Genomic DNA, 23,571 nt, shown 5'->3' on the forward strand with positions numbered 1-23,571 from the left:
GTTTTATACTAACAGTCACTCAATATTTCTTACCTATATCAGGGCTATCTGGAAAAAACATTCCAAAACTTTATATGTTACCATCCCAAAAAATCAGGTCTATCAAAGAAAAAACATACTACCAACTCTCCCTTAAATTTTTTTTCAGACTCATCATAGCAAAGCTCTTCCAAAGAGAGGTTTAGGTATGTCTATGTGTTCGTTATCCCACGTATGAAAATCAAAACCAAACCAAAGATCATTTGAGACTCCTTGTGAGTACCTGCCTCTTCCTTAGGTGGAAGAAATGAACCAAAACACTGTAGGTCAGTTTCAAATGGAGGAGCAAAGCATCCAGGCAGAGGCCCAATCCACAAAAAATGCAATCCTGGCTCCACTTGCAAAGCAATGTACACGAAATGGATACCGATTTAGACATCTCACTAGACTATGGCTAACAGCACACCCAGGATCAACAGTAAAGGTTATGGCCTGCTCTGTGTTCTCTATAGATGTTGCCAAGAAAGGTCCCTTAAGCCCAGACATTAGGACACACTGACACTATGAGTTCTGTTTGTACCACAATGACCTTGACTACTCAATTCTGGACGCACCCTGTGAAAATATTTGTTTATCCTTCCAATCCCCAAACAGTGAGGCCAGCCTTCACACTGGCTCCAGCTCACTGGTGTGAGGGCTGGTCAGATGGACGTGATCCATCTTGGCATGATCAGATGGACAGGCTGCCACTGCCTGACCCACTGTGGGGCTTCTCCTCCAGCTGACCTGCCTCCTCCAGCTAAGAACAGCTACCGATGGCTGGCCCACAGCCAAGACCCACACATTCTGCAACAAGTGGCTTAGTTGTGGTTTTTCTTAAATAACAGGGTTATATTCAGGATACCCCTTTGACGACCTAGGAAAAAAGTTATATCCAGGATAAAGAGCTGGGAAAATCCTTGTGGATAAAGAGGGACACTAAGCTGTTTGAATGTAGAATACACCACAGAGTTTGCATGTAGAGAAGCTGGAAGCCAGCAGAGAATGACCTGGTAGTGAAAGTAACACAGAAGAGAGGGCCAGATGAGGAAATGGAAGTGTAGAGCCCAGAGGGGACTCTTCAATGTTCGCTCACCAGCCCAGGACCCAGAAATCTCTCCAGGGCTCACATCACCAACAGCTTCACATTGTTAGTTAACAGCGCTTTTGTGGCTGGCCTGTCTTCCCAACAGGATTGTGTGTGTATTACGGAAGGGGCAGGGGGAGAGCAATCCTTGTCATTTTTGTATGCCTATTACACATTGTATATAGCATCTTGTCAGGATCAGTAAACATTTCCTAACCGGTTAGAATGGAACTTGAGTAACAGGCTATCTGTGCTGCCCAAGGCCAAGTGTGTAAGACCCAAGAAGGGGACAGGCAAATCTTCCTCTTTTCCACCCACAACACTGAGGTCTATGAAATTTAAGTCCAAGTTCAGTAGGAATATCTTCTTGCCTATAACGATCCTTGATGAGAAAAACCCCTCCATTATGTATGGGAAATCTCTATACCTTCCTCTTAATTTTGCTATAAACCTAAAACTGCTCTAAAAAAAATTGTCTTAAAAAAAAAGCCAAAAGCCAAACAAAACAAAACTCACAGTGCTCACAAAAACTCACGAGAAAAACAAACATTTCATTCTTTTGCCCTTCAGAGATATCTTTGTAAGAAAAGGATCTGTTGTAATGTGGTCCATTACAAATATTTGACTAATTGTGTTTGTAGAACTGACTTTAGATTAAGACATGCATTGACTATATCCTAACTCCCCCACTTTCAAGGGTGAACATGATTCATTCTCTCTTTATCTCGGTTATTTCACCTATAAAATAGAGACAATCATGGCTGCACCTTATAAGGTGTTTGTAAAGATTAGATGTAAATCCTAGCATTTGGCAAACACTCAGCTCATAACAGCTGGTTATTATTCACTCTCTTGCCCCTTCCCCTCATTCACACAGCTCTTTAAGTGGGCACAGCCAGCTCTATTTCTGGGAGTTTATCTTGAGACACACACACGCACTTATGTGCAATATGGGAGCTTCGGGGGCTGAGAAAAGAGCAGGCCCAATAGACTAAGCTAAACGAACACTTCTGAGCAATTGAAAAAAGAAAAAAAAAAAAGAATGAGGAAATTAGGCAGAATAAGCAAAGAAAAACAGGGCAGGCCAGGGTGACACAGGGCTGAAAGCTGACAATTTCTCCATTTGAATGACTGCAGGCCTGTGTGTGCCTCATTCCGCCTCTTCCTGCTCAGCTTCATCACCTGGTTTCCTGGTTGTTTTGACCCGATTTTCAGGTTGGGGTCTACCTGGGATACACGAAGCACATTCCGTACTTGTTTTTATTTCCACTCAATTCAACACATACTTATTGTGTTCCTGTGGGTGCCAAGCATTAACAGATGCCGAAGATGAATTCGTGAATAAGACTGTACCATCCAGAAATTCACAGCTCAGAGGGACCGACATGAAAACTACACCCCGTGTAATAGAGAACATACCTAGTCGAGAACACAGAAGAAGCCTTGGGAGGCAGAGAGGGAGGGGACGGCACTCAGGTAGGACTTCAAAGATGAGAAGGATTGACATGACAGAGAAAGGATGGGGTTGAAGACACTCCACATAAAGTAACTGTGGGACCAAAGAAGTAGGTGTCACTATATGTGTGTCTGAGTCCTAGAGTGCATGAGGCAGAATGGCAGGAATTAGGCTACAGAGTGAAGTTAGATTAAGAAAGGCAATTAGGCTTAAAATTTTAACAGATAAAGGGGTGTACTGAAATATTGTAGGCAAAAGAGTGACATGACCCAATTTGTTTTTCAATAAGATAGTTCGTAGGACCAAATGGAAGATACTGGAATGGGAATAGGAAAGGAACAACAAACAATTAGAGAGCTTGGGAAGGAGATAATTAAAATGGTCTGGCAAATGACAATCAAAGACTAACAAGAATGAAAGACTTATGCAGGATACTGAATTGATGGAATTTAGTGACCTACTGGACATAAATGTAATGAGGGGAGGAGAAACCAAGGATAACTGGGAAGTTTCTAGTTTGAGCACTTGAGTAAATGTCATGCTATTTATTTGGAGGTGAAAGTGATAGAAGTATTGCCCTGTTTCTGTGTGTAATTTTGCAGAATCGTACACCTGAAGGCCTTTTGTTCAGCCTATGTCACTCACACCTGGACCCTACAGGAGGGAATTTAAGAATAGATTGAAACATTAGAAAAAGAACATTTTTCAATTTGTTTTTAATAAGGTATTCTTTTACTTCTACGTCATTTCCAAAGGAATCCTATGACACCTACTATAAATACTAATTTTTAACAGTTGCCTCAGATATTCAAAGTTTCATGGTTTACTTCATCAACCGAATGGGTCAATGGATTCTGTGGCCAGACCAGGCTGTAAGCATGAGACAGCTAGGTGAAAAAAGAAAAAAAGAGCAGACATCTGCCAAAAGGCTACGTGAGCCAAATGGGAAATGAAAACACGTTTAGAGAAAGAAGTAGAAGGAACAACAGGCTGGTTAATACCTCTATTTTACTGCTAAAGAAATTTCTAAATGGGAAGAACTTGTTTAATGATCATTTTCATATATGAGAGGTCTGGGTCAAAGAGAACATGAATACTTTTTAGAAGGTAGCAGCAGTCTTATTCTCGTATCATTGTTTTAGAGGCATCTATTATATCAGATTAAAGGATGATTTGTGTTAACAATTAACTAAAGTTTTGCAAATATAAATAAAATTAATATGACATTTTAAGGAAAAGCAGTATGGTATAGTCTCTAAACTACATGATTAACCAGCACATTCACATTTCTAAAAAGAATATAACATTACTACTGAGAATGGGGAAGGATTGTGGACAAGATTGTGGAGCTTGAGCGGTCAGCTATCTTGGACCACAAGGTGTATTTAGGAATGGTGGCCATGCGTAATGGAGCAAAAGACAGAATTCAGGCCTAGATTGTCTCCCCTGGGATTTTCTAAAAGTGAGAGAAAAATAAGACTTATTTTATTTAAGCCACTATTTCTTACCTCTTTTTTAGTCATTGCCAAATCTAATTCTAACAAAAACAACTCCTTTTAACATTTTCCCGACATTGTCTTAGTTATTTTTTGTTTAGCTTCTGGGTATGTGTGTGTAATTTCTCTCACAAAAAACGTAGGTATTACATTGAATACATTGCTCTCTTTTTATTTATCAATTTATGATAGATATTTTCTTATGTTATAAAAATTCTGTGACACAATATTTGAAGACTATTATAGAATTCTACCATATGGATGTATCATCGTTTATAATTAATTCCCTGTTTGGGGGCATTTATTAAGTAGCTTTACTTATCAATGGATACTCCCGATTTTTACAATTTATTAGTTTATATGAGGACCAAAAATTATATTGCTAAACCTTCATAACAAGCCAGCAAGATAAATATTCTCTGCTCGATGGTGATAAGCAGTGTGGCCATTATGTCACTCAATTCAATTTCTAAGTTGCATTCGAGCATAGAAGAGAGTTATGAGGAGGAACCTAGCAGACAATTTGGTTATTTGTCCACCAAAGATGTACAGTAGATAATACTACCATCTGTATAAACTTAGTATAACTAACATTTTTTTCCACAGTGAGCCCATTCTTTATATGTCACTTGTTTCTGATGTCACCAGTGCACGACACAGAATAAGTGTTTGAGAGATACAGTTCTAGAATTGGATAACCAAAGTTCAAATTCTAGGTATTATACTTACTGTTTATCTGAACTTGGAAAATTCTTTAACCTCTAGCACTTCACTTTCATCTTATTAAAGAAAATATTAACATTTATCTTGCAAGGTTGTTGTGTACTAACATTTTACCAAAAAGCTTCAGACTAGAAGGTTCACCCCTCAAAAAACATTATCTTTACAAGCTCTGTGGCAACTTTCCTAGCCTAATTGGGCAGAAATAGATAAGGCTTAAGTAGACTTTCTCTACTAAAGAGATTTGGTGATATCAGGCAGCTCAAAAGCTATAAAACGATGTCTAAAGTTGATACAGAGATCAATAAAACAAACTCTTACCACTAATTTTATTTAAAACCATTCTCAAATTCCAGTGAGTGTCCTAAGAATAATGAAAAGTTAATCCTGTGTATTGCCATCAAAATCTACAACTATAACATAATGTCGTGGGAAGTGCTGTGGAACCCTAGGACCCAGGAGGAGTCCTCACATGCAGCAATTAGCTTACGCCACATATGGTCTACTTCTAGAGCAAAGGGGAGTAACTCTCCTTGGACACATTTTCAACAATAAGGGTTAAAACAAAAACTGTTTCCTGGATGATTTTTAGACAAAAATTGCCAGTTACCTCGAATTTCGAGTTACCTCTTATTTTATATGAACAATGCCTTTCCTATTTAATGAAGATTTAACTTTCGCTAATGAGGAAACGACATGGAAGAAATAGGGATACATTTGCACTCAACCTCCCACAAACTAAGCTCTCAAATGCAGCTTTTACTCTTATCTAGAATGACAGGATGATACAGTGCTTCTTCAGTTAGGTTCAGTTAACATGAAATAAACATCTATATTTTGAGTGTATAGTCATTTCATTAAGCAGTATTTGTAAGAAGCCTAAGTACGTACATGCCAAATTTTCCAATAATTCAAATACTGTATCTTCTCTCTGTAGGGGTCATTGACCCAGAATTCTCGACTACTGGAAACACAGTCCTTTGTCTAAAAGTAAGGAAACAAGTGTACAAACAGACACAACAGACAGCACAAAGTTCACATTCTAAAAGTATTTGCACTTCACTCAAGAGGAGCCATTCAGGCACTCATCCAAACTTGTTTCCTCTCATTTTAGACTCAGTTTGAAGAAAGCTGCTTATGATTCCTCGTTTTTGACAGATTAAAAGGAGTGAGATGCGAGGGACAAGGGCAATGACAATTTTTTTTTGTTATTGTTTTTAAGTGAATCTTTAAATCTGACACTCACAGGGAAGACAGAAAAATAATTTTAAGAAGGAGACAGGAGAACTTAAAATATTCAACAATCTGGAGCTATTTTACTTTAGGAGTAAGTACATGGTTCTAGTCTATAGCTTGGCCCCAAATTAAGATATTGAAAATAACCAAAATAATCAGGATAAAGTTACATGTATTAAGCAATTAATAATCTACAATAAATTTTTGAAAGATTTCTATAAAATTGTTACTTTTAAAAATCTAAGTATCTCAAAGAATAAATTCTAAAGGTCCTTTACAACTAAAAAATTCTATACATTCCTGATTCTCTGGAAAAATCAGGAACTCTTTATTTCCCAGTGATTTGGGTTATGCATATTTCTCTTATAAACTTTAAGAAATTAATACTTTAGTAGGCAGTGTACACCCATAGCATACACACACACACACACACACACACACACACACACAGAGGGTACCAAAAAAAAGTGTATGCACATTTTAAGAAAGGAAAAAACTGCATTAAAATTGTAATATTCAATATATACCGATAACAAAAGATAAATACAAGTCACGTTTGACGTCTGCAATTACAAGAGGTGCTCAAAGTGGTTACTATCAGTGTAATTTTAATACAGTTTTTCCTTTCTCAAAATGTGTATGCATTTTTTGGCACCCCTGGTACATATATAAAATGAATATATATGAAAAGCAACTTTTCTTCCATCCAATACTCCTCTCTAGGGACAACCACTATTACCACTTTCTTATTTATTCTTCTGAAGAAAGATGGAATACAATTGTAATATAAATACACACATGTACATATGCACTTATATCAATATATAGTTACAAATACAAATAGTAGTATACTACAAACATTCTTCTGTAGCTTACATTTTTCACTTCACAATAAATCTTAGCAGTCTTTACATAATCAGAATATAAAGAGTTTCCACATTCTTTTTTATGATTGTATAGTATTCCATGATTGATTTAACCAGTTCACTACTAAACGATCCAATCTTTGGCTATTACCAAGAATGCTGCAATGACTAATTGTGTAACTATTAACGATACAACCATTTCAAATACGTACCTCACTAGGATAAACTCCTATAAGTGGAATTTCTGGGTATGTGCGTGCATTTAAAATTTTGATCAATATTGTCAAATTGCTCTTCATAGAAATTAGATTAATTTTCACCAACAATGTATGAGAGAGCCTGTTTCACTGTATCTTTCCCCACAGAATAATAAGTTTTAGATCTTTGAATATTTAATTAGAAACTGAATTCTATAAACAGTATTATTTCATTGGAAATGGAAATGAAAAGACAAATTGGAAAGACAGTAGCTCTATGCAGTTTTAATTTGTATTTGTCTTATTATGTGTGAAGTAAAGCATCCTCTCAAGTTTAAGAACCATTTAAGTTCCTCTCTATGAAATGTTTGTTCATGTTCTTTACCCATTTTCCTACTTTTTGCTGATGTAAAAGCACCCTTCACAAATTAAGAGAACTAGCCATTTTGTTGATATGAGTTACAAATATTTTTCCAGTTTATCATTTGTCTTCTGACTTTCAATTATATTATTATACAATTTTTATTTCTATGTAGTGGAATTTATCAATCTTTTTTTATTTTCCAACTTTAAGTCTTTCCTAATTTAGATTAACAAATCCCATGTTTACTACTATAATTTTTATACTTTGATATTTGATTCATTTGTAATTGATTTTGGCATAAGATATGGGAAAGGGATAAATTAAATTTTTTCCAATTGCACCCAATTAACTTAAGCTAATTTACTGAATACTGCATCTTTCTCCCTGTGAGTTGAAAGGTCTTTATGATAGCCTAAATTCCAGTATATATTTGGGTGTCTTATAATAACTTCAATGTTATATATGTTTAGCTTCGTAGATGTTTTACTATCTGACAGAGATTGTCCTTCACACTACTACTGTTCTTATTTGAAATTTTAAAAAGTTCTTGCTTAATTTTACATATGAACTTTAGAATCAGCTTTTCTGGTTCAAAAATCACTTTGCTATTTTTATTGAGCTCTCATTAAATTTATATATTAATTTAGGGAAATCTATAAATTTTACCATTTTGGAGCTTCTTACTGAAGAACATGGATTAACTTTCCTTTATGGCCCTAAGTAGCATTTTAAAGTTGTCATCATCTAGATCAGGTCTTCTCATCCTCAGTACAATTGAAATTGGACAATCAAAAATATCTCTAGATATGCTCAGATGTCTCCAGTAGAGCAAAATCAACCTCAGTTGAGAAGCAATGATCCAGATCAAACATAACATACTTCACTTTAAGTTTAATATCAGGGTCCCCTCCCCTTTTCTTGCTAATCTAAATGGTATCTTTGCTTTTAATATGTCATCTGGTTAGCTGTTTGTATATATAAACACTACTTATTTTCACATTTAGATTATATATCCAGCCACTTTATGAATTCTCTTATTGTTTACAATAGCTTTTCAGTTGCTTCTCACGAGTTTATGAAGTAGATAGTCACATCATCTGGAAAGTAATTTCACCTCTTTTTCTATATTTTAAATTTTTTCTCTCTCTTTTCTAACTGCATTGTCTAGTAGCTCACAATAATGCTAAATCAAATTGGTAATAGTGAACATCTTTATTCAGAATGCTTCTAATATTTCCCCATTAAGCACGATGCTGCTTTGGGGCAGGATACATAGTGTATTATGCAAAGGAAGTATGCATCTCTTGCTATTTTTTAGGAGTTTATAACCAAAGGCAATTGTTGAAAATACAAAGTGCCTTTTCAATATCTATGGAGATAATCATATGGTTTTTCATTAATGCAGGAAATTATTTGAACAATTCCAGAATTCCTAGAACAAGCCCCATTTAGTAATAGTATATCATTCTTTTAGAATGCTTTTGAATGATCTGTAGTTGTCTATTTTGTGCTATCTTTGCTGAGTTTTGATATCACTCTCATTATAGCACCATAAAAAGAATTATAAAGCTTGCCTTCTTTCAAAGAGTTTACATAGAAATTTTTATTTCTTAGACATTAAGTAGAATTGTCCCATGAAAACATCCGGGATTGATGCCCTTTTTGACAGTAGCTCTTCAACAATTTTCTCTATTTTGTTTATTGTGATTGGTGAGTTTACATTCTATATGTCTTCTAACGTCAGTTTTGATTTTGCCCATAGAATTATCTATTCCATTTATATTCTAAAATTTATTTGTATAGTTGATCAATATTGTCTCTTAGGATTATTTTAACCAGCTCTTTTGTGCGCGGTTGTTTCCTCGTTAGCATTTCTTATTTTGTGATTTATGCTTTCTTCCATTTTTTGTGTTCTATTATCTAGTTTTCTTCAGTTAGTTGTTCAATTCACTCATTTTTATTCTATTTTGTGTACTAATATATGCATTTAAGACAATAAGTGTTTCTTGGAATGCTACTTTAACTGTACCCAGGGCTGTACGGTATAGTAGTTAAGAACCCAAGTACTGGAGCTAGACTACTAGAATGCAAATCCTATTTACGTCATTTACTAGTTGTGAGATTAGGAAGCGAGTTACTATTCTTTGCTGTGGCTCTATTTTCTCATCTATAAAATGTGGATAATAACAGTGCCTTTACTAAATAGTTATGAGGATTAAATGGGTCAATATTTAGAGCAATTCCTGACACATAGTAGGAACTTAAATGGTTCTTAATGAGTTAACGGTTCTTAATGAGTTAAATGGTTCTTAATGGAACTTAAATGAGTTAATTACATGATATATTTAATCTCTACTTTAAATCATATTAATATTTTACATTACACTTTTTTATTGCTTCTTTCTTTCAAAAAGAATATTTTACAATGTTAGCTGTATTTGCTTTCTGCATACGTGTATGTTTCTTTTGATAATTTTGAGTGTTTTTTTGTGTTTGGTAACATAACTTTATAAATTATGTTTAATCTTCTATATCTTTATACATTATCTACTGACTGTGAGTAATGACAAGTTTAGTATATTTCTATTCCTTTCTGTCTTCCCACTCTTTACCCTTCCACCTGATTTTATTTCATTATAATATTTTTCTGAGTTTTTAGCTTCATAGTTTTAATCATACTTATCCATCTATTCTTTATTTATCAGATTTAAATGATATCTTTTGCCTGTCATCCATATGTATCATTTTCCCTGTAATTCTTCTAAACTCTTCATTGTTATTTCATTTTGCTTTTTCTTTTCCATCTTCCTTTCTGTCCCTGACTGTGCTTTCAGAATGTCTGGTTTTGTATGCTGCTTCTAGGAAGGCCTTTGTTGCTAAAATAGTTCTATTTTTCTCCTCTTCTTATTTTCTGAGTTTTACCATATTTGTCCTGCTGATTTACCATGTATTCCCCGAACTCTTGTATTTTTGCTTTAAGCACTTGTTTTATTTTATTTTTTTAGCAGTGATTACAATATTAAATATACACACTTTTAAATATGTGGGTTATTTGGTGACAATTTCTATACGTTCGTCTGGGGCAATATTTTTTCCTTGTCAGTGTTTTTCATCTATAATTTTTCTCCCTTTTTATAGTTGTAACTTTGTACATATTCTGTATAGTTTCTTTTTTGATCATTCTTCATAGACCAGTCCTCAGTGGCAGGCTAAGCTCTCCACTCATCAGTAGGAAATGGCTGAGAAGACACAGAAGGCACCTGCACGCCTTCAGACCAGTCTGCGACCTCAGGCTGAGCAGTAGTGAACTCGGGAGCTGGAGCAGTCCATTCACCCTGAAATTGCTCCTTGGTCACAGCCTTTTCAGCAGTGGCCTGCTCTTTCTATTCAATCTCTTCAGGGTCTCTGTAGGAGTAGAGGTCAGGCATGGCCTCCCACGGGTGCTCATGGGAGATGGTGCCACGCATGCGCAGAACTTCCCAAGCCAGCATCCACCACATCAGACCCATGGCATGAGCTCCCTTGTTGTTGCAAGGGATGGCAATGTCCACATAGCACGGAGGAGAGTCTGTGTGACACAGAGCAATGGTTGGCAGGTTAACGTAAGACACCTCTGTGAGAGGCTGGTGGTCAGCCCTGGGAGCGGCAACCACCAGGAGTCTCGGCTCCCTGACGGCTGCCTGGATCTGGTTAGTGAAGGTCCCAGGAATGTAGCGGCCACCAATAGGAGTGGCTCCAGTGGCAGCAGCAAACTTCAGGGCAGCTCGCTGGCCGGTATTCCTGGACGATACGACACTGACATCAGCAGGGTTTTCAATGGCAACAATGGTATGAGCTGCCAGTAGAAGCTTCTCTCAGGTTCTCTTCAGATTGATGATGTAGAGGCCATTATTTTTCCATTTATAGATGTACTGTTCCATTTGTAAATCAAGGTTGGTGCCACCTAAGTGGGTTCCTGCTGCAAGAAGTTTGCAGACATCCTCCTCTTTCATTTGTAGAACATCAAGGGCTCTGGACATCATGAAAGATTCCCTTTAAGTTACGTGGGAACAGAGAACAACGCCGTATTGGTCGCTCTCTGGGTAGCAAGGAAAGGCTAGGACCACATTTTGCGCAGCAGGAATTTACTCTTTGACACACGGTGTTATGTGTGAGTAATGTGAGCTTTAACTTGTCTTCAATCCGAAGATAACAGTAGTTAAAGCCCTGTTCAAAATATTGAGTCTCTTCTTTACTCTGTTTTGCTCACAGACTGCTTTGTACACGTTACTGTGGACATTCCTTATTCAGCGTCAACTACCTTGCTTCTACTTTGAGCCAAACCAGCTCTTGCATCAGCTTGGACACCCACTGATTTGTGCCAAACAAGGAATTACTGGTTTTGCTCATTTTTCTCACTACTTAACTGCTCTGCAGCTTTGCTTCAGATGTGCAGCCAAAGAGTCTTCCTCTCTAAAGCATCTACCCACACTCTAGTTTTACCTTCTCTGTATTTGGCAGTGCCTTCTCATGAATTATAGTTTGGGGTTTCAGTTGTCTTCTAGATTTGTCAAAGTTGGAGTTTTTAAAATTTATTTCTTGTTCTCCTAGTTGCCGTTGTGGGCTTCTCAAGAGAAGGGGGGGGGAATACTAGTTTTTTAGTGTAACTAAAACTAGAAATCATACCCTATAAATCACCCCAACTCTAAAATTATCTAATAGTTCAACTTTTATCTATTGATTCTGAAGATATAAGATAAGATTATAGGACCTTAAGATAATTTCCTAACATCATCTATCAACATACTTAAGTGTAAAACATACCGTTGATAACAGCAAAATCCTCCTTAATTTGGCATGACTGGAATCCATGACTGGTTGGTTAACTGAAGAAGCAGTTAAAGTGGGTGTGGAGGCGTGGCCTTGCCAACTTGGTTAACTGAGGAAATGTGCTACCCAGAACCCTCTTCCCTGTGTGGCTCTGGATTAGAGTTAGCAGATGTGGAGGAGGTTGGTGTGAAATCTGGCAGGTGGAAGTGAGGAAACAGCCATTACCCTTGGAATGGTGCTGCAGTTAGAAACAATGATAGACTGTCACTGGTGCCAAAGTGGATCCCCACTTGTCCTTGCTCTCCTTGTCCACATTTAGCTTTTCATCCTGACTGCTGGCCATACGTGACTCCGGGCCTGCCCCCCAGATGTTGGCTGTGGCTACGCAGAGGCAGCGATTTCCTACAGACCTCAGCATGAGGTGAGATGCTGCTTCTAGAAACACCATGCTTGGCACCCATAACAGGGTTTCAGAATGACTGGTTAGGGACTCCATGAAGCCTCTGACTCCCTTTGAGAACTTCATTTTCCTAGATCCTCCCACATTTGTGTAATTTCTAATTCCTAAAATAAATTCCTTATCATATTCATAGTGGCTCTGTTTCCTTGATTGAATCCTGACTGATTAAAGTGGGGACACACACACACACACACACACACACACACACAGATTCATTTATATATTTAATTTGAAATATATAAATGTAAATTCATTTGCTAATCTTTGAATGAAGAACAAGGGTTTTTGTTTTGGGTATGAGTCAACTGTTTTGCGGTTCCTTTGATGAACTATACCCATAATGCATTATCTATAATTTCTAGTATCTGTCTGTTTAGAATGAAATAAGAATTTAAATACACGTGTAAAACAATATGAGTTCAGAATACTTGTAGATTTTTATGATTCTTCCTAACAATATCTTTGATAGTCGTTTCACCACACCTGTTTCAACAGGAATTGTTTTTGGCAACTTACCTTTATAAAGTCTTTCCAAATTGTTTAACCTAGTTTTCACAGAAAAAAATAACCATCTTTTTTTAAAAAGCTTATATTTCCTTGGTTATGTAATATCTCATTAAACTGTACATTTTAAATAACAACTGGCAAATACATACTGGGAACAAACAAACACTAGCTCCTGGAAGGAGCAATGTCTGATTATCCAGCCATGAGCATGCTGTCTGTCGGTACTTGGTGAGCATGTTCTGTATACATGGAATAGAGAGCCCTGGCTACGCCTACGAGGTTAAAAGAGTTATTACTATAATCTGAATTGGACACATCCCACCAATTGTTTTTGAAGTAAGTCTCTGACATTGGCATGTTATTTATCACTTACTCCCTCTTCATGAAGGCAAAGAAGAGAACATGCAAGAAAAAGTATCTGAATTTCATACTCATTAGATTTTTATTATTTTGAGTTTTCTAAATATTAGATATTGGAAGGTAGAAACCAATTATGACGTTTGTCATCATAATTGGCCTTGTCAAGGTCTTGTCTAGGTCACATTAATTCTTTGGAAGACTCTAGACCACTTTTTAAGAGGCCTATAATTAAAAGAATCTAGAAAGGATAAGGTAAAGGATTTAAGGTCAGCATGCTCTCTATATCTGGGGGAAAAAAACAAAAGCAAAAACCCTATAAGACACCCTATGAAACATGGGGTCTTCATCTGAATTTAAGAACTAGTCCACTATTACTGCTTTTTGCCGTGACTTCCTTATTTAGCTGTGTCCTGATGAAACAGATTTAGGTTCTCTAGACATTTGTTGAATATTTACTATATACTAAGTTGTAAAATGGCTATTTTCACAGGTATCATCTCATTTAACCCTTACATCAATCCTGGGGGACGATTTATTCCCATTTTCTATGTGAGGTAACAGATCAGTGGGGTTGGAGACCTAACCAAGGTTACCCAGATATAAACAGTAGAGGAAAAACTGACTCCACATCAGCTCAATAGCTTTTCTTTTCTTTTTTCCCTCCCTTCTTACACCTCCTCTCCCTCCCGTTCAAGCCATTGTTTCTCAGTCCAGTTGTGTAGGACACAGCTCTCTGGCCCATGCTGGTATTATGAGCCTTGTGCCTCCTCCCTCACACAACGGCTGAGGCAGTCAGTCACCAGCTCACAGCAGCTCACGGTGGCAGCTCTGCTGGCCTGCCACTTATGGCCACACACGGTAGCTGGGGACAGCTCAGAGCAGCCCACACCAACCTCCGGCTGCTCACAGCATCCCAGCTCCAGGGAGAGCTGTTGTTCACAATCTTAGCTGTAGAGGGCGCAGCTCACTGGCCCATGTGGGAATCAAACCCGCTACCTCGGTGTTAGGAGCACCTCGCTCCAACCACCTGAGCCACAGTGCCGGCCCTCAACAGCTTTTCACATCCATCAGAACTGTAAGGAATGTAAGTAGGAGATCATTCTTCTTAGTCCCATGGAAAACACTTGATAAACTGATATTTGTTTTACTATTACAAAATTATGGTATAATGAGTCCAATTATTTAAAAATACTATATAACTTGGGATGGGGGAATTTTTAAAATGTATTCGGAATGAAGGTGCCTATCTCAACACATTTGCATCCAGTTGCTCAGAAACAGTAATAACAAGATCAATTTTTTAGAAAGCCATAGTGATAAGTAATGGTAACAATAATGGCAGTTTACCTTTGTATTTCCATAGATACTCTTTTCAACAACTTGAAACAACTTTCGGAAACATTACCTACTATCTTTTACAAGAGCCCAGTAGCAAGAGGTGGTTATTATTGCCAGTTAACATAGGGGACAGCAAACTCAGAAAGTCCCAAGAATACAAAAGCATGCAGTGTTCTGTCCAATAATTCTGACTTCATCTCTTGAGCCACCATCTACATGAGTCACTGACATTTGGCAGAGACAAAAAGATCTGGGAGAGAAATTTCAGCTGTAATTTTAAGATTATTCTAAACATATATTGTACCTTTTCTGGTTTTCTATAATTTGAGCCAGATCGCTCTCTTCCATCACTTGGACAGAGACTAGAACAAAAGGAAATTGCTCATGCCCTAGTTTTGCTGATGCCTTCAATAACACAAGAGCTAAAGGTGGCAGATTTGCTTTTTGCTCATCACAAACATGTTTCCCTAGTTTACCACAATAAGCAGACTGTAGCTGGGAACTCACTCTACCGTAAAATTAGTTACACCACTCTACAGTAAAGTTAATAGTTACACCCAGCCTCTAAATGAATTTTGAAGAGATATGTCTAACGGTATGTGCCTTTCTACCCAAATAACAAATGCTTCCAAGATCGTGGAAACTCCAGTTATAGTCTCTGGGGAGTTCTGGTTTGAGTTATTTTAATGTTTTGGTTTGAGTTATTTTAGTGTTTTGGTTTGACTTATTTTAACTCACATGCTTAAACATCACTTATTTGGGTGAAACTCTCACCGGACTCAGAAAAAATGAATTGCCAGTGGTCCACAAACCACAAATACATCCACCTTTGTTTCACTCTTTGCATTTAGATTTTGTTTGAATATTGTTCTCCGCTGATCATATAATTATATGCTTTACATGTTATATTTTCCATAATGTGCAAACATTCTGAACATTCCAAGAGACAGAGCACTTCTACCTGTTCTACTCCTGGCTCACAAGTCATAGAATGGGGCAGGGACTGGTAGAGATAGGAAAGTAACACTGAGGGAGTACTGCGTACCCTATTTGTTTATTTTTTAAAAATTTCATTGGGTAACAGTGTGTTTTTTCCAGGACCCATCAGCTCCAAGTCAAGTCATTGTCCTTCAATCTAGTTGTGGAGGGCACAGCTCAGCTCCAAGTCCAGTCACCGTTTTCAATCTTAGTTGCAGGGGAAACAGCCCACCATCCCATGCAGGAATCGAACCGGCAACCTTATTGTTAAGAGCAAGCGTTCTAACCAACTGAGCTAACCGGCCGTCCTTACAAGCATTTATTAGGTAGCTATTATTATCCCCATTTTCCAAAAAACAAACTTGAGGTTCAGAGAAGTTGAAAGATTGCCCCACAGCTAGTAAACAGTCAAGATGACATCCAAAGAAATCTGCCCTCATTGTTCCACACTGCCTTTCTCTACACATTTTTAAGACATCCTTTGTTAAGACGTTCATCATAAGAAAGGCAATAAATGCTATTTTAAAGGTCTAAAGGAGGGTGAAAATTAACCTTTTCCAGCCTCCTGAAAACTATGATAAAGGAAACCAATTATTGTAGTACTATGTGTGTTTATTAACACTCCTAATAAAAATTTTAGGTGTTGTATGTTATTTTTCTCCTAATTATCAATGTAATACACATTCATTGTGGGAAATATGGTGAGAAAAAGTTACTTCAAGTATTTTAAAATAAGTCATTCTAATCTCAGCACTCAGAGACAATTACATTTAACATTTTGGCATGTTTCCTTTTAGTTCTGCTTTTTCTCTTCCAGTTCTTTTTGTATATACTTTCTTCACATAATTGAGATCAATCTGCATATTTACTATTCAACCTCTTTCACATAAAATCCCAATAAAATATTTCTTATGTTTTTAAAACCTGTTACTAGACATTCTAACGGGCAATACTGCCCTTAAACCAGATGCAGGATCCTTGCCAGGGACCCAGAATTTTACAGCAGCTTTGCTCTGGCCCACCTCTGGCTACACCCCTCTCCATGAGAGGAGAGGTCCACAGGGAAAGGAGGCTGTATCCACATCAAGTCTGTACCATCATTCTAGACCATTCTTGAGGTACAGGGAATCTTGAAATCCCATGACCAAACGGCCCTGCTTAGACCTCTTTCCCACGGCCGTCCCTGAGGGCTGACCATACAGCACTGCACACTCCAGGCCCAAGGTTGGCCGGTTGGTCCGAAAGTGTGGGTGGACTTTGGATGTGAGGGTGGGGTATCCTCACAAGTATGTGTGAAGCTCCTCTTGGTGTGGCACTGAAACAGAGCTGGGAGGAGAAGGAGGCTGATCTCCCCATGCCACCACATTCCAGCATGGAATTACAGAGTCTGAGAATTCTAAATTCAAACTTGGCCATCTTAGTCATTTAGAAAGTTGTATTTGTCAAAGTAGGAGGATGAAACATACTCTAATAGTTTGGTAGTTTCATTTACAATTTTTAAATAATTAGATATGTTCTGTGAGCCTCCATTTGTCCTCAATGGAGTCCTGGATTCCAAAAATATTGTGGTGGGAGGCTGGTAATGGATACATTTTTAAATGTGGATATATCATAATATACCTAACCATCCTTCTAATGTTAAACATTGTAAATGGTTCCTAAATTTTTATTTAAAATGACATATGGTAAACATCCACACATAAATATTTGCCTTCATTACTCATGACTTCTTATGATATTCCAAGAAGAAAAATTATTGGGCCAAAGGGTATAAACTCTTAGTCACCAATATCTTAAACTAATGGTTAGATTAACGGAAGATCTCAATGAATGTAACCCCTACCTCTCTAACCACATGCCAAATCCACTGACTTACATTAATGATTACAGAGGCCATGTCTAGGAGTATTTTTAAAGATTTTTACATGTAGGCATTTTGTTTCAAGATAGGATGCTGACTCACAGTTGTTTTTTAATTGAGGTATAACTGACACACATTATGTTAGTTTCAGGTGTATAATATAATGATTCAATATTTGTACATATTGCAAAATGATCACCACAATAAGTCTAGTTAACATCCACAAACCATTCTTTTGATATGTTTTAAAAGTTCATTAAATTTCAGTCCCTAAAATCATCGGCAACTCACGGCCCTTGGGCCAAATCCAGGCTGCAGCCTGTTTCTGTAAATAAAGTTTCATTTGGAAGACAGCCATGCTCACTCATTTCCATATCGTGTACATATGCTTTCAGACTATAATGGCCGACTTGAGTAACTCCCACAAAGACCATATATGGCTGGCCTACAACACCTAAAATATTTACTATCTGGCCCTTTAAAGTTTGGCCCTGATCTATTTTCAACCCCAATCTAAAATTATCACAGAATACAAACCGTGAAACAGGAAATTAGAGAATACTAAGCAGTCATAAATCTATAATAGGTGCTTCCCCATTTCACAAATTGGGTGCCCTGGCCTCAGCAGACTTGGAATTTTTGCTTTGGTGTTCCTGCTGACGTCTTGATCCAGCTGGTATCGCCTCTGTTTAACATTTACCAAGTGCACACTATGTATCAAGCAGACTTTGTACCAGGTACTGAGGGCCCGTGGAAAAATAATTCATCATTTTTGGCCTCCAGAAGTTTACTAGTTTTCCAAGTGTGTGTCTCCAAGCTTTCACAAAGCCAACAGGATCGTTTCAATCATTCTAGACCATCATCACCTTTGAGATTCTAAGAATGGGTTGTGCAAAGAGCAAGTGTTATAAAGAAAGTGTGGCAGAGAGTAGAAACACCTTTATCATAGCAACTTGGAGTTTGAACCACAATAACTAAGCTGCCTTGGTGAAAAATCACTGATAGCAGATGCAGGAAGAGCAGGCAAACAGGCAAAACAAACAATTCCTGGGTAGCAAGTAATCCCTCCTACAGAAATTCCCTTGATGTTTCTGCTTTAGCCAGTCAGAGGAAAAAAAAATTGCCCATACCAGGATGAGCAAGAGATTAGTAAATGGTTGTTTTGTTTACTTAAAAACTTAAAATTTTTATTTATGAGAAAAAGCCCATTTGTGTGTAGTGAGAAAAGAGAGAAATCAAGGAAGCCATTGCTATTTTTTCACTCTCCAAAAAGATGGGGCAATAACAGAGTAATTTGGCTTTGGGAGAAGACATAAACCTAAGCCAAGTATTTCAGAGAATTCTAAGAAATGTGGTTTGGATCCAAGTTTGAAGGGCTTTTTTTTTTTTTTTTTTTTTTGAGTTTTAGTGGAAAGATAAAAGGGAGGAGAAATTATTTACAACACAGACACTTTGTCACTTTTGGTTGGCACAATCAATCTGTTATATAATTACATTAGAAAACTACAAACTGAAAGCAAATGACTTACATGCTCTGTTGTCTTGGGTCATCGATGTTAGCTATCCTACATAATTGGAGTAAAGAGAGGAGATTCTGTGTCTGTGGATTCGCACTTCTTTTATTACCTGGACAGCCTTGTGTGAGCACAGCCTTCTCAGAGGCTCGTCGTCTGCAACATGTTGATAATACCACTTACCTTGCTGTGTTCTCTCGTGGACTAAGTAAGGTCACATGAGTCAGCTTATAGCACAGTTATTGGCATTTAGTTGGTACTGAATAAAATATATTTTTGTTGTTGTTATCATAATATGCAATATATGTAAAGCCCCCAAAACAGCTCTGAAGCTGGCAGAGTAGACACTTTGGCTCGGCAATTACAAGCTGGACTCCTGTGTTTCTTTCACAGTCATTAAAACTCTAACAGAAATGTCTTCCTTTGGCTACTGAAATATTCTTCTCCCATTGAAAGGGGCCAGGGAAAATGCATATGCCTCTGCATGCTTGACATCTTAAAGTGTTATCAGCTGAGCCCTCTTTGGGGATTAGGATGCATTTAGCTCACCATAATGTCTTTAGAATAAAGTTCCCATGTTGAGCAGCCCATGTGCCTGGAGGAGGGAAAGAAATATTTAGCAGGCAGGTGGGTAGGTGCCACTCTGAGCACAATTTATTATTTTGCCAAGGATTATCTCCAATGGCTCATTTGTAGAAATATGCTCATTTGCAAAGAGGAGTACCTATCTGCAAAAGCAGGCCAGTCCTGCCTGTTCATGCCAGTTTAAAACATTAGGATGACTCGTTCTGACCCACTCAGAATAAACAAAGTTCCATGAAACTATTAAATATTTGTATTGTCCCACTCTGTTATAAAAACACAGTTCTCAGAACACCTCCAAAGTATCTGCCAAGGACTTTGTTTTGTTTATTTTGCTCTTGTGAGAGAAGTCAATGATAACTAATGTCTGCATTGCTAATTGGCTTCTTTGAATTCTTTTCCAAGGGCTTCAAATGTAGGAGTACCTGGAGGGAGGGAGACTGACAGGAGTGGGAGAGTGAAGTCAGAGTATTTTTCTAACAGACAGATGGCCTGTGGATGCCTGAATCCTCCACAGGAGGTTACAGCTCCTGCCGGGCAGCCTTGTCCTGGGTCCTGCACGGTGCAGGGCTCCACTTGTGCCCCCATCCCCGCCGCACCTGGACCTGGGGCCTGCGGTTAGTAAGCACCCCACTGTCACCAGTCCCGAGGTCCTGCACCCCCCTGTGCTGCTCTCCCTCCTCTCTATACCTTTGGAAACAGTCACTGCATGAACTCCTCAAAACATCCCAATTTGAGCACATCATGTATCCTGACTGATACACACGAGTGCAGGGGGGGGAAATCAGTGAAACTAAATAGAGGGAAAGAGGAGAAAAAGGAGGAGGAGGAGGAGATAACTAATCTTCCTCCATGAAATATGTCTTTTACCTGTTTTGGCCACGTTCTTCCTCCAGCCTTCCTCCCATCTTATACCTTCTTCCCCTTCCACATTTATCTACTTTCCCAATCACTTTACTTTATCCAAGTCAGCTCTTCTCTCCATATCCTAACTTAGTTTTCTACTTAAGCTTCTTCTTCCTCCTGGACAATTTATCCAACTCTTTGTCTGGTCTGAAATAAACATGGGGTTTCCTCTCCAACACACGGCACCACATGGCTTTCTCGGCCTCATATAAACTTCTAGATGATGGGGCCTCTCTAAACCTTCTGTCTTCTCCACAGGAGACCAGCACTGCCTACAGTGACTGCACCCCCTGCAGCGTCCTCTAAGTTCCCTCGCTGACCCTCCCCCTCTCAGGTACCAGCCTTTTCTGCCTGTCATGTATCAGCCAAGGGACAGGGGACCTATGGTCTAGATTTACATTGTCTATATTGTAGCCTCTAACTATGATGTAGCTATTTCACTTAAAATTAAATTAAGAACCAAAAAAGACCCCAAATAGCCAAAGCAATCCTAAGAAAAAAGAACAACACTGGAGGTATCACACTCCCTGACTTTAGCTTGCACTACAGGGCTACAATAATCAAAATAGCATGGTATTGGCAGAGAAACAGACACATAGACCAATGGAATAGAACTGAGAACCCAGAAATAAAACCACATAAATATGGACAGATAATTTTTGACAAAGAAGCTAAAAACATACAATGGAGGAAAGACAGCCTCTTCAATAAATGGTGCTGGCAGAGTTGGAAAGCCACGTGCAAAAGAATGAAACTGGACTGCTATCTGTCACCATGTTCCAAAATTAATTCAAAATGGATCAAAGACTTAAGCATAAGACCTGACACAATAAATTGCACAGAAGAAAACAGAGGTACTAAACTTATAGACTTTGGGTTCAAAGAGCATTTTATGAATTTGACTCCAAAGGCAATGGAAGTAAAAGCTAAAATAAACGAATGGGACTATATGAAACTTAAAAGTTTCTGCACAGCAAAAGAAACCATCGACAAAATAAAGAGGCAACCAACTGAATGGGAGAAGATTTTTGCAAACAGTGCCACCGATAAGGGGTTAATATCCAAAATATACAAGGAACTCATGAAACTCAACAACAAAAAAAACAACCCAATTGAAAAATAAGCAGAGGACCTGAAGAGACATTTCTCCAAAGAGAACATACAAATGGCAAATAGACATATGAAAAAATGCTCAACATCACTAATCATCAGAGAAATGCAAATAAAAACCACAATGAGATATCACTTCACCCCAGTCAGAATGGCTATCATCAACAAGACAAATAGTAACAAGTGTTGGAGAGGCTGTGGAGAAAACGGAACCCTCATCCACTGTTGGTGGGAATGCAGACTGGTGCAGCCGCTATGGAAGGCAGTGTGGAGGTTCCTCAAAAAATTACAAATAGAATTACCATATGACCCAGCAATCCCTCTCCTGGGTATCTACCCAAAAAATCTGAAAACATTTATCCATAAAAAGGTGTGCTCCAATGTTCATTGCAGCTTTGTTTACGGTGGCCAAGACATGGAAACAACCAAAATGCCCTTTGATAGATGAATGGATAAAGAAGTTGTGGTATATATACACAATGGAATACTATTCGGCGGTAAGAAAAGATGATATAGGAACATTTGTGACAACATGGATGGATCTTGAGAGTATAATGCTAAGAGAAATAAGTCAGACAGAAAAAGCAGAGAACCCTATGATTTCACTGATATGTGGTATATAAACCAAAAACAACAAAAGAACAAGACAAGCAAATGAGAAACAAAAACTCATAGACACAGACGATAGTTTAGTGGTTACCAGAGATTAAGGGGGGTTGGGGGTATGAGATGAGGGTAAACAGGATCAAATATATGGTGATGGAAGGAGAACTGACTCTGGGTGGTGAACACACAATGGGATTTATAGATGATGTAATACAGAATTGTACACCTGAAATCTATGTAATTTCATTAACAATTGTCACCCCAATAAATTTTAAAAAATTAAATTAAGAATTCAGTTCCACAGTTGCACTGGCCACATGTCAAATGCTCAATAGCCACATACAGTAATGAGTGCTGGATAGAACATTTCCATCATCACGGAAAGTTCTGTTGGACAGATTAGGGTCTATGTTGGGTTTTTCAACCTTGGAACTACTGACATTTTGGGCCGGATAAATCTTCATCTGGGCTGGGGGTAGGGGGCTGCCCTGTGCATTGTAAGAGGTTCAGCAGCGTCCCTATCCTCTACCCACTGTTACCAGTAGCATTCTCTCAGTTGTGACAACCAAAAATGCTGCAGACATTCCCAGACTCTGGTTTAGATGAAATCATTCAGCTATAGATTGTATTTTGCTCACCTCCAGAAAAGGAGCAAGGTAAGTCAAGGGAAGAAAAAAAGAGTTCAGAGGCACTTGGAGCAGGAGCTGACATATAGTTGGAACAGGAGACAGGATGAGAAAAGGAGGCCAGAGAGTAAACCTTTGTGCAGTGTATTACAACTTTAAATACCACGTCTGAGCCTTTCAGTAAGGTGCAGTGAATTGTCCTCGGGCTGCTCGCATGGCACTTGGAACACTCAGACAGGGTTATCAGAAGGCACGCTGTCCCAGCCCCAACCCCTGAAAATATCATGGAGAATTTTGGCTGTTGTGTAGATTGATGATGTCTCCCATTAGGAGCATGAAGCGTAGGGCTGCCGAAAGCTCATCACAATGATGTTAAAGGTAAACAGGAGGCCTTTCTAAGTGGACAGGGTCACTCACACCCATTCCTCCCCCTAGCACAGGGAAGGCAGTGTCACATCTTTCATGACCTGCCTA

General features: G+C 38.2%; 1 protein-coding gene and 1 pseudogene across 4 annotated transcripts in view; both read right to left on the reverse strand.

Moving 5' to 3' along the window:
• The window catches only part of GREB1L (GREB1 like retinoic acid receptor coactivator), a 252,007-nt gene that overhangs the window by 155,961 nt on the left and 72,475 nt on the right, over positions 1 to 23,571 (reverse strand). The gene's annotated exons all lie outside the window — the stretch shown is intronic.
• On the reverse strand, positions 10,554 to 11,459 carry LOC308509852 (small ribosomal subunit protein uS2-like; annotated as a pseudogene). The gene has a single exon. The product of its transcript is annotated as a small ribosomal subunit protein uS2-like (transcript).

The sequence above is a fragment of the Rhinolophus hipposideros genome, assembly GCF_964194185.1.
Source record: "Rhinolophus hipposideros genome assembly, chromosome: 17".
Lineage (NCBI taxonomy): Eukaryota > Metazoa > Chordata > Mammalia > Chiroptera > Rhinolophidae > Rhinolophus > Rhinolophus hipposideros.